Genomic DNA, 11,878 nt, shown 5'->3' with positions numbered 1-11,878 from the left:
TTTTATGCGCATAAAAGTAGTTGCGAAGTTAATAAATGTGTGGAATATTTACTCATGTGAACGCTGCTTCTAATATTTACAAGTTTGTTTAGGATTCGGGAATATTTTAAGCTTTTGGCAATACTATAGACTGTCTAAATCAGGTAGTCTGCCACCATAATGCTGAAATAAGTCAAGATATTTGAAGATGGGGAATACTTTAATTATAAAAATTGTCAAATACCTTACTTACCCCCCTTTCTTTTACACATGAATTCTGAAATATAGGATTTAATCATCTGAAAATTTAAATTTGTAAATCAAATAAATTTGAAAATAATGAAAAAGAAACTTCGTCGTATGTTCTGGTTCCTGTTCTTTTACTAAATAGCTATGTTCTCGAGCTTTCATAGAAGAATTTAAAATGCTCATAGTTTCACGCGAAAGCCAGTTATGCTTCAGGCAGATGCTAATAAACTGCGATTATGGCGACTTCGGCTATCTTGAATAAAAGTCACTTAGCCGAGCATTGGAGCGAAAGGCTTTTCTTGTAAGTTGATGACAGAGTACAAGCAACAAAGTAAATGATAAAACAAAGTAATTGATATAAGCATATAAATTAGCGATCCGTGGTTAATGAATGAATAGCATTATGTCTGTCACCTTTATCACTACTATATATCAGCTATGAAGCACATTTCAGCAGACTTTCATCATTCAGAAAATTTTCCTCATACTTTTAAGTTGTACTTAACATAAATTCTAAATTTAAAGTGAACCACAATAATACTGTTTTCTGTTACCATTAGAATAATAAGAAGGCAAAGCGCTGGCAATTTTAGACTGAATTGTATATGCGGCAGTTGAGTGAGTTGGCTGAATGGGGAGTTTTTCACTTTCCCTAGGTATAATGTAAATAAAGTTATTTTTTCTTAGAAAGTCATTTACCTAGGCAACCCATAGGTAACAGGCAGATAGTCTTAGCATGCTTTGACATAGTAAGGCAGGCCAATTCAGTGCGTAATGTACTTTTCTAAGCACCAGATGATTATGCATATCAGTCTTTAAGCTCCTTTAATGTCTAATAAGTGCTGCATTTTTGAAAGTGTCTCTTCTGTATTTCCCTTACTCATCCTGGTATATTTTTTATATAGCAGTTATTGCTACTAAAGTAATAGTGAAAAGAATACTATACTTACATTAATACTATATTAATACTAGTTATAACAGTAATGCTATATTAATAGTATAATACTGAAAAAATATAGTATAATAGTACTGTATTAATAACATAATACTAAAAGAAGGTCTTAAATGTTCAAAACTATGAAAAGTACTCAGAATTACCAAGCTAGTGGAACAGTAAATAAATTACACATTTTCTTTACTTTAAATAAGGCGCTAAAATTAAAATGGTTTTTAAATAGTTTGTAAGGATTATGTTAATTTTATTAACAGTTAAATTTTAAGTTAAAGTTCCTTTCCTGTCAAATTCTTAACTTCAACTTACTACTTCCGGCCAGAACGTAGTTTTAGAATCACTCTGAATGCATAATCAGGAAGGGCGGTATTTAACCGCGAAGTTCTACTTGCTGAGTTGGAATCAGAGTGTCTGATTTGGGCGCGTCTGCCTTTTTTGGCTACTCTCTCACAAAGCTGTTATTACGCTCGGCCGTACTCAGGCCCTTGATAGCTACGCAGTCAATTTAGCGTTAAGGGGCCGACTCGGTTAGAATCTTGATAGCTTCGGCTATATCTCTTTAGATTAGTTTTAGTTTATTTCTTAGCCTTTTAAGTTCAAGCCCAAGTGTCGGCTTTTATTGTACACTCCAAGACGGAGTTCTGTTAAATCTTATTTGAATAATAAAGGGTTAGTTACCCTAAGCGATTATTCGCTTAGCAGTTCTTAAGATTCTTCACGTTCAACTTTAAATTAGCACTTACAAAGTGAAGAACTCTACAAGTTAATTTTATCCCCCCCGCAGGATTCTTGAATTACATTATAATTTCATTTAAATATACTTTTTATTTATTAATTGGGTCGTCCAATTAATAATGTGGTTTCTTTGAACTTCTTTTATTTTTCAGAATTAATATAAGTTTTTTTTTTTTTTTTCCCTGCCTCTCTAAAGTATATTTCCTTTCATCCTCTGCTACTTACTTCTTAATAGTTACGATGAGATTTTATTCTGGTAGGGATTGCAGGATATCTCATCTAGCTTTACAGATCTTGCAGGAAGAAGCTCGTCTTTTCGGTTGCAGTTTTTACTGCGACGGAATTTCTGAATTTTTTTTTAATTTGAAAACATTATTTGAAAATTTTCTGAAATTTCGGGATTTCTGAAACCATCGTTTACGTTGACTTTCGATTCTGTCCACAAAACAGAATTGTTTAAATTGACTTCACTCTTCAAAACTTGCACTAAGACTAAAAAAAAAAAATAAAATAAAATAAAATAAAATTACTACCTGCTACTGTTTATAGCAAGTTGATGCAGGTAGTCTATCCCACTTCCCTCCAAATGAGTTCATTTGAAAAAAATCGCATTATTTATGGGATAGTCTAATATTTTGCATGCCTGTGTGTTAGTGCGTTATTCTTCTGTTGATAGCTTTATTGTGGGGAGGGCGGGGTAAAGGAGCCTGTTCTTTTATTTTATCGTGTTTTAATTAGCTTAGTAACATTGGATATGGTTTCCTGAGCGTATCCAACACCCCTCCCCCTGTCTCGTATGAAAAGAACTCGTATGTTGAAAAAATAGGCATCTATTAGCATTCACCTATCATTCATTTACCTCCGGAAAGTTATCATTCATCTCCGAAATCGAACAAGTTAATTGCTTATGAGTGTAACAAAGATCAGCCATTTTAAAATGTTTTATACTTATTTATTAAATTTTGATATTTTTCAATAATTTAAGTCAACATGCATAGAATGAATGTAATCAATAAAATACGTTTGTGTCACCATACATTATGTATTTTGGCTACAGCATTTTGCTCTTTAATATTATACTTGTGCATTATCTCTTCCAACAAAAATTAAATTTCACAATAATAATAAAATTATTCAACAACCCACTCTTTTGTAAGGGTCTTTCCTTTTTTTTTATTTCTTTTTAATCGATGATGCTATGATTATCTGTGTAAATAAAACTAAGTATATATAAGCTTATATTCAACTACAATATAAATGCTGTTACAATTATGTCCTGTACATTTTTATTACCTCCCACATACATGATAGGTAATGTAACTTAATACGAAATAAAAAATAAAAATTTTCTGCTCTAGGGTATTTTAAATGCCGCTCAGACAGTATACGCTTACAGACATCCAAGTCTTCACCGGGATTCGATCCCCGACCTTACGATACGTCGCTAACTATTATATTTCTTGCTCTTCTTAATACTCATTCAAACATTACTTGCTCGTCTAAAACGTCCTTAATTTGTGTATCTTTTATTAATTAAAACAAAAAACTGCCCTAAAAAAAGAAATAAACAAATATTACTTTCAAATTAGAAGATGAATTTTAACAGGTGCTACACCCTCAAAAAAATTTATTTATCAACAACTGTGCCCGTCTTTTCTTTTCTTTCTTTCTCTTCCTTTGTCTTGGTAATAAACTGCTTCATAATAAGACCAGGAGCAAATGAACTAGCTATTGTAGAAGAAACGAGCTCTGAAAACGGCTTTCACAATAAAGCATCAAATAAATAATGGATAATAAGAGAAAGATTTCGAAATGTTTAAGAAAAATGAAAAATACGTTTATTTTAACAGAATAGTGAAGGCTTATAAAATCCTGATATCAATGAAAAACATTCTATTTCATTTTAACAGTCATTTACATTCTTTACGCTAGAAATAACACCATTATATAAAGTTTATCATTGACTGGCGTAACTTACGAAGATAGATCATTAATTTTTTTAAATTTATGAATTTAATTTTTCTCCAATTGTTTTAAATTTCATTATTATGAGAGCTGTTTTTGTTAGTTGTTGGTGAGACTATTAGTGGATTGATTTTTTAATGTTAAAAAAAATAACGCTATTAAACTGTCAGCTGCTTTTGTTCATTCGAAACATGACATTTTCAAAAAACGCAATACTGCATGTTTTCAAATCGTATTTTTTGCTTTCGAGTTAAAATTATATGCTAAAACTTTATAGCTGCATCGTATGAGTTAATTAATTCTAGGAAAGAGAGGGAAGAATATATCATTCAGAAACTAGATAAATAAAAGTTATAGCAGTTATTACGTGAGAATTCGCAATAGCTTTTCTCTAATAGTGCTTGCATGCTATTCTGACATGAAAACATAAAAGCATGAAAAATTATATTTATTTTAAACAATAGAACAAAAACTTATGCATGGTACGTGTAATAGGCACATCCATTTAAGAATTCTTTGACAAAGAAATAATTATAACAGCTCTAAAGTCAAGTTACACGCAAAAGGTCTTCTTGTTTTTAAATCTGCGAAAGAAATTAAATAATTCTGTACAGCTAAATTCCCAAAGCATAGAAATATTAATTTTATTGCTTTCCCCATTGCTTAGATGGTATAAAACACAACAAAGGAGAAAGAGAGAGAAGGCTTACTGAAATTTTTACAAATTTGGCAAACTTCAAAATTTGTATTAGTAACCTTGACAACATGTCCAAAATTTGTATTAGTATCCTATCAACATGTCCTTGTCACAAAATGTTCTATTTTATGCAAATAATCAGAAGACTCTTACCCGGCTACCACCACATTTGGCTAGAAAACTTGTTTCAGATAGCTTATGAGGCTCCTTTAAGTTAATTAACCAGTTATTTTATGTTTTGGATCTGTACTGTCACTTCTCTGTTTCAGTTTCTCCGCGAGAATGCAAATTAGTTCTCATGTGTGTAAGGTTAGGGGTTTGAGATTGTAAGACAGAACGTGTTCTGCCTGTCGTGGCCACGTATTACTACCTTACTATCTTAAATAATAGTTCTTGTCTTCGGCCTTGCATTATAATTGCCGATAGTTGAATTCCACACTGTTTAAGTTTTGAGCCAACTTCGCGTTAAAATAATTATATAGCCTTCGGCTACTAGTATATTTGAATTAAAATTTTACATTTGACATATTGCTAACTTACGTTATCTCACCACAAGTGGTTGGTTGAGCTCTAAGCAGAAGGTGTGCCTTTTGTTCTTATTTAATTTTAATAAGGTGACGTTTGCACCCATCCCAAGTCTCAGTTGTTACTTTAGACTTAGCGATAATTCGTTTAACGTCTACCAATGGTTTGGACACTTTGGATGATTGCAAAGAATACTAAACTCTACAAGCTTCATATTTTTTCGAAATAAGAGTCGTACATCATCAAATATCAGCAGCTTAGAATGGAAAAGCTTCTTTCTTGATTCAGCCTTATGGATAATGTTTCGGAACTTTTCCAAAATGAAATCTTTGTAACTCTTTAACCCTTAAAAGCATGAATTTTTATTTTTTTTAAAGTCAAAAATACATTAGAACTGATATCAAATAAAATACAAAAAATACATAAAAAAAAATATGTAAACTAAGTTTCTATTCCAGTTTTTGAAAAATATTACTAACTTTTACAAAAAATATGATAGACGAATGTGTATAACAATTTAATGTAATAATACATACCTTATAAACTTGTTCAAAGAATTTTAAAACTTTGAATACACCAAAATAACACTATTAAATAAACACAAAATCAAAAATTCGTAAACACAAATGATATCCACACCCTACACATCAATTTACAATAATGATCGTTACACCGTTAGTGGTGCCACCACACCGAAACTTTCAAAACTATTATACGTAAACAGTATGTACCCAATTGGTTACACTATGCAGTTAGCTAAAATTTGTGTTTTGATTTGATTTACATGACTAAATATCAGTACGTTGCCAAATGGTAATTACATGCATTTAAGGGTTAATATTCTAGCAGACACAAAACGTCGGGAAGAAGTCAAGAAGTTTCTCCCTTAGATCATAAAATCGTTCCCTTGGAGGGGGGGATTCACTACTGATGAGAATTTCTGATTTAACTGTATTTCGTTTCACCTGCTTATATTTAAATAGTATTGTTGCGTGTGTACTGGTTCGTAATGTACTGAATGCATACAGGTCTGATGATAGGTTAATATAATTAATTTTATCAAAAGAAACACTTCAAAGTTTTGGAATTTTCCACAGAAATACTCTTACAGGTATTCACAGTATCCCAGACTACAATCAGCATTTACACTACAAACTACTAAGAACGTTAAATACAACGCAATACAAGAGCATCTAAAGAGAAAGCTAACCCAGAGATGTCTCAATACTCCCATCTCACGCTGAACTAACAACTCGCAACAATAACAACAACTAACTAAAAGCAGGTACTTTGATACTTGGTCGGTATATTGGCCTGCAGTAGGTGATAGTTTTCCTTTTTCTCGCCAGTTATTGAAAGAGTTCCATTAAGGTTTGATCTGTGATGCGACCGTAAGGAAAATTCTCCATGATGAGGAGACAACGACCAAATCGTCGCCCTTTGGCGACTTCTCACCAAATTTGGCGACAAAATAAGTCACCAAAACCGTCGCCAGCTTGGCGATATATCTACAAATTACTTGTATACCCATTTACCCAATGTTAAATGCACTTGCCCCTGTATTCTTACTTCTCCGGCATAATCTGTCTCGTTTAAATTTGTCCTATTATATATTACACAGAAAAATACAGCAATTTTACATATAATTGCCCTAAAATCATCTATGTACAAAATTCGTAACATTGAGCCCTTCCCTGCACGTCCGGGCAATGCAAATCCCGGACAGGAAGTCATACTTACAACTAAGGCAAACACATGCAATAAACAGATTAAATAATAAAGCAATAAATGAGTGCAATAAATTTCAAATTTAGCAACAAATAGGACCATGATATTAAGCTATTTGCATTATATACACAATGGCGACTACGTACTACGGGCATTGTAGGAGCTAGCCTGTAGTAATGAACGACTTTAGGCTTAGAACACGGTGACTTATGGATCAGAACAATAACGTCGTTCAGCCTGTTTACGACTGTGTAACGACCATCCCAAAGTGACTGTAGTTTAGGACAGAATACATTCCGTTGAATCGGATTCCAGAACCACACTTTGTCACCTGCGTTGAATCGATTTCCTGTAGCTCTCGTGTCATACAACGTTTTCATCTTCTCCGTTGCCATGTTGACTCTCTATCGTGCAAAATTGTGCATCACTTCAAACCGTGCCTGGGGATTTTGGATGTACTCCTCAGGCGATGAAGGCGCATCCGGAGGGCGCCCAAACAAAAGATCACAAGGCAGACGAAGGTCACTACCAAAAAGTATCTGCGATGGGGAAATAGACAGCTCCGCGATAGGCCAGTAAGAACAGGGGTAATTTCTTGTTACAGTCCTTTTGGTTTCTAGAAACCACCAGCGAGAGGTTATTAAGGATGGCTCGATTGAACCTCTGTACTATGCCATCTGACTGAGGATGTAAAGGTGTCGTTTGAGTTTTGTCGATGCCGAGTAGCTCTCAAAGTTCTTTAATTACAGCCGAGGTACAATTTCTTTCTTTATCGGAATGTAACTGAAGAGGCACTCCGATTCTGGAAATCCGATGCTTTATCAATACCTCTGCTACCGTGACAGCCTCATGATCCAGAATAGGATATACTTCAGACCACTTGGTTAAATAATCAGTGACAATGAGGATGTAATTGTTGCCATCAGCAGTTCGTGACAGAGGCTCTTAAAGTTGCGGCTTCCCTTGGCTGCATTTCTTCGATCCTCTTGGACCAGCATAGGAGTCGTAAGATTGGCATCACTTTTGCTCATCTTCCCTTGCATTACTCCAGTAGAAGAGTTCTCGAACTCTGTGAAACGTCTTCATTATTCCGAAGTGGCCTCCTATTGGACTGATACGTAATTCTGTAAGGGCGTCCAGGGTCTAGGACCTTGGAAGTTTCTGCTGTCATCGGAATGTCTGTCCATCATCCGATTCGAAATTCCGGTGCGTGCAAGACGCCGAGAGAGCGTCCGAGGGTGCCCAACATTGTTTTGTCGTAGGACCGTAGATCGAAATATCTGGCCAAGTAGGTTTCCTGTTTGAAGATTCCGTTAAATCAATTATGGGTTTAATATCGCAGTCTTCAAACTGATCTTTCCTGACTTCTTCATCGCTCCATGGGTCTCGATCAGCCGATGTTGAATGTGTAACTTGTCATGCGACCGGCTTCAGCAGCTCGTATTTCGCTTCGACCTTAGAACAGTATCGGCAGCTTTCTGGACAGAGTCTTCTAGACAAGGCGTCGACACTTCCTAATGATGATCCCTTCCGATGACGGATAGCTATGTCATATTGCTGGAGTCTCTGTATCCACCTGGCTGTTTGGCCTTCGGGGTTTTGAAATTTAAAAACCAGTTCAAAGATACATGATCTGTGTGAAGCAGGAATTTTTTGCCGTGGAGATAATGATGGAGATTTTCTACTGCTTTAAATGTGGCAAGCAACTTCTTCCTGGTGACACAGTAGTTCCTCACCTGGTTAGATAGAAACTTGCTCTAGTAGGCCACGACTAGTTCTTGACCGTTTATTTCTTGGGAGTAAACAGCACTGACACTCTCATTTCTCGCATCTGTGTCGAGTATAAATGGTTTGTCGAGCTCAGGATACATCAGGATTGGAGCAGATGTTAAAGCCTCCGTCAGTTTGTTAAATGCATCCTCACATTCTTTTGTCCACGAGAACTTTTGTTTACTTTCCGTTAGTTTGTCAAGGGGTCTTGCGATGGAAGAAAAGTTCTTTACAAAACTCCTATATTAAGTGCAAAGGCCTAGGAAACTTCTTAGCTGATGGACTCTTTCGGGGCTTCTCCAATCTTTAACTTCTGACACTTTTTTCGATCCGTACACACACTTTTTGCAGACATGACATGTCCGAGGTAAATCACTTACTGTCTGAATAGTTTACATTTAGCACCACTCAACTATGGAATAGCTTCTTTCAGTTTCTGAAGCACTTTTCTGAGAATTTTCTAGATTTTTATTTCAAAATTTTTTCCGGCGATGATGGTATCATCCACGCATATCAAGCTTCGTAGGAAAGACCTCTCAATAGTTTCTCCATAAGGCATTCGAACGTTGCCGGCTCATTACATAACACGAACTGCATCACCTTGAACTGCCAAAGTCCTTATCCAGAAGTAAATGCCATCTTTTCTCGGTCTTCAAGATGTATCTCTACTTGCCAATATCCACTATTTACATCAAGCGTCGAAAACCACTTGCTTCCAGATGTCGTCAGTTCTAGGACAAGGGTAGTTGTCTTTCTTCGTAACCTCGTTTAGTCAACGACCTCGTCTCGATAGTCAACGCAAAAATCCAGTTCAGCCGTCTTTTTTTGTGACACGGATGATGGGAGATTCCCATGGTAATACTGAAGGCTCGATGACATCGCTTTTTTGCATGTACTTTGGAAGATTTCCTACCTATTCTTGTTTAGCAAAAGGTAGAAGGGGCCCACCAGCGGCCGAGCGGTAAAGTCGCTGAACACTAGTAGTTCGGTCCGAGATTCGGATTCCGCGAACGGGTTGGCTGCATGGGTGTTTTCGTGGTTTTCCCCATGTGTAACGTGTATACGAGCCAGTTTCGCTTAGAAAGTCCTCCACGAAGGCATTCCTCCCCTCAGGCAGATAGCCCTCGCGGCTTTGCCATAATCACACACAAACACAAAAGGTAGAAGTCTTGGATGTTGCTAGATTGGAGGATAAACCCCGATATCGATTCTATGCTGTATCAAACTGGTTCCACCCACGTCAGAAGACGAGCAGGAGAAAACATCTTGAAGTTCTTGAATGACATGTTCGGCAGAACTCCTCTCTTCATCGCTTAATTGTGCATTCTGCAATAACTCCGATGGAATGCTCTCTGAAGACGCGGATTTCGGAAGTTTACTCTTTCTTTTAATGCTGGTCACTGGAGTACATGCTGCATGCATTTCACCTTTCCTAATGATTTTAACTTAATCATTGACGTTGGCAACTCTCACCGGGATAACTACCTTCGATACGTCGAAGAGAACCGAGTCTGCTAGTACTTCTATCGCGGTGTTAGAGTCCTTGGGATATTCCAATACACCGTACCAAAAATTTCTGTTTTCGGCCATGGATCCAGGAAGTAGAAATACTATTCTTCCCGGTACTTTGATGTTAACTTGAGCTATGATTTGATGGACAGATTTAACTACTTCATTATTAATTTCGAACAGGGTTATGTCCTCAGAGGCAGAAGGCAGCTCATTATTTTTAAAGGCTAAGAAAAATTATATTTCCGTAGAGAGCCTAATCCGAGTATGCAGAGATCTGTAATACTTCCTACATATGCGGTGTGATGTTAAGCGGCACTTCCAAACATAAAGTTTACGTTTAATTTTACTTCGATGTTAATTTAACCCCCGGGCACAATTCGGAGGGTAATGCAGGCGGCGTCCTGATGAGTTTAAAGGCCCGTCTACACGTAGCGATTTCCTCAGCCGACAATATCTGAGATAGCTCGCCTGTCCACACGGAACAATTTTCTCCATAGTACAGGAATTCACTCAGCCAATCACTGTGAAAGGAAGTGTTCCCGCTCTCTACAGCGTCACACTGTCTACGATTTGTAAATAAAGCTTACGATGTTGTCAAAATAATGGATGACTATTTTACTTTAAATTACTACTATATATACAGCTACAATTTTGAACTTAGCTACTGCTACAGAAGGGGGGGGGAGAAAATGCGTTTGGACCAGAAATTGGGTCAAACTACGAGAAATTCATGGTGTCTTCGTAATACCCTGCTTCGGGAGTTCAGTATTGAAGACACGGTTCAATTCGGAAAGTATTTACGGATGATACCGCATGATTTTGATTTTTTGCTAAATTTAGTTTGCAGGAAAATTTTTTAAAAATATGCTTTTCCTTTGTGTACTGAGTACACAGATTACTCCTTTTTTATTTATTTATTTATTTATTTTTAAATTTCATTTTCTGGCACTCCTATTTCTGCACTTAAATCTTGAAATAATAAAATAACTATGCTTCAGAAAAATAAGTAACTACTGTGCTTTAAATCAGAACCTTTATTAATGAATAAATAGACAATAATGTTATGAAAATCAAACCAGTATGAGTGAGAAGTAGTAATAAAGAATATAGATTACTACATTACCAAAGCAACAGTGTAATTTCAGTGCAAAAATTTCAAATAAGAAAATATCATAAAGGTGCAAAGTCTTAAGTAATATATTTATTGAACATTAAAAAACTAATATCAGCATAATTAAATAACTAATACAGTCTGAAAACTATTATCATACGACTCTATCGGTTAATCAGCTGATAAAATTTAGCAATATTGTATTAAATTGGGCTGCAATTTGTTTTCGCAATACTCAATTAACACGAAACTGAGTTTGTGACTTGTGACTAACTTTTGAGCTGGTAGGCAACTACTAAAGTTTTCACCAGTAGATCTAAAACACGGGCCAACGGCCATTCGAAAAATAAAAAGAAAGGAGTTAAAATTCAAGAAACACCACACCCGTAGGCGAAAAAATAAAAATTGACTTTTATGCCATGCAGTTCGAACTTAGTGATGGAGAAGAAATTCCTTGCAGGCGCAGAAAGTCCAAAGCTAACGTGGAGGATCGAACCCACGATCTCGATGTACAGAGAAACCCTGCTCTGCTCTTTACCACTGGACTATGAATACTCGCGTAGAAAGTGTCTCGAAAAGCTATGTACTTCGTCACCTAATTAACTCATTTTCGGTGAAGTCAATGAGTCTCTGCGCTGCTTTAAATCGGCCCGTA

This window comes from Stegodyphus dumicola, chromosome X2 (genome assembly GCF_044657685.1).
Source record: "Stegodyphus dumicola isolate Sdum_Otavi_A_Nest chromosome X2, ASM4465768v1".
Lineage (NCBI taxonomy): Eukaryota > Metazoa > Arthropoda > Arachnida > Araneae > Eresidae > Stegodyphus > Stegodyphus dumicola.
Note: the sequence above shows the minus strand (reverse complement) of the source record.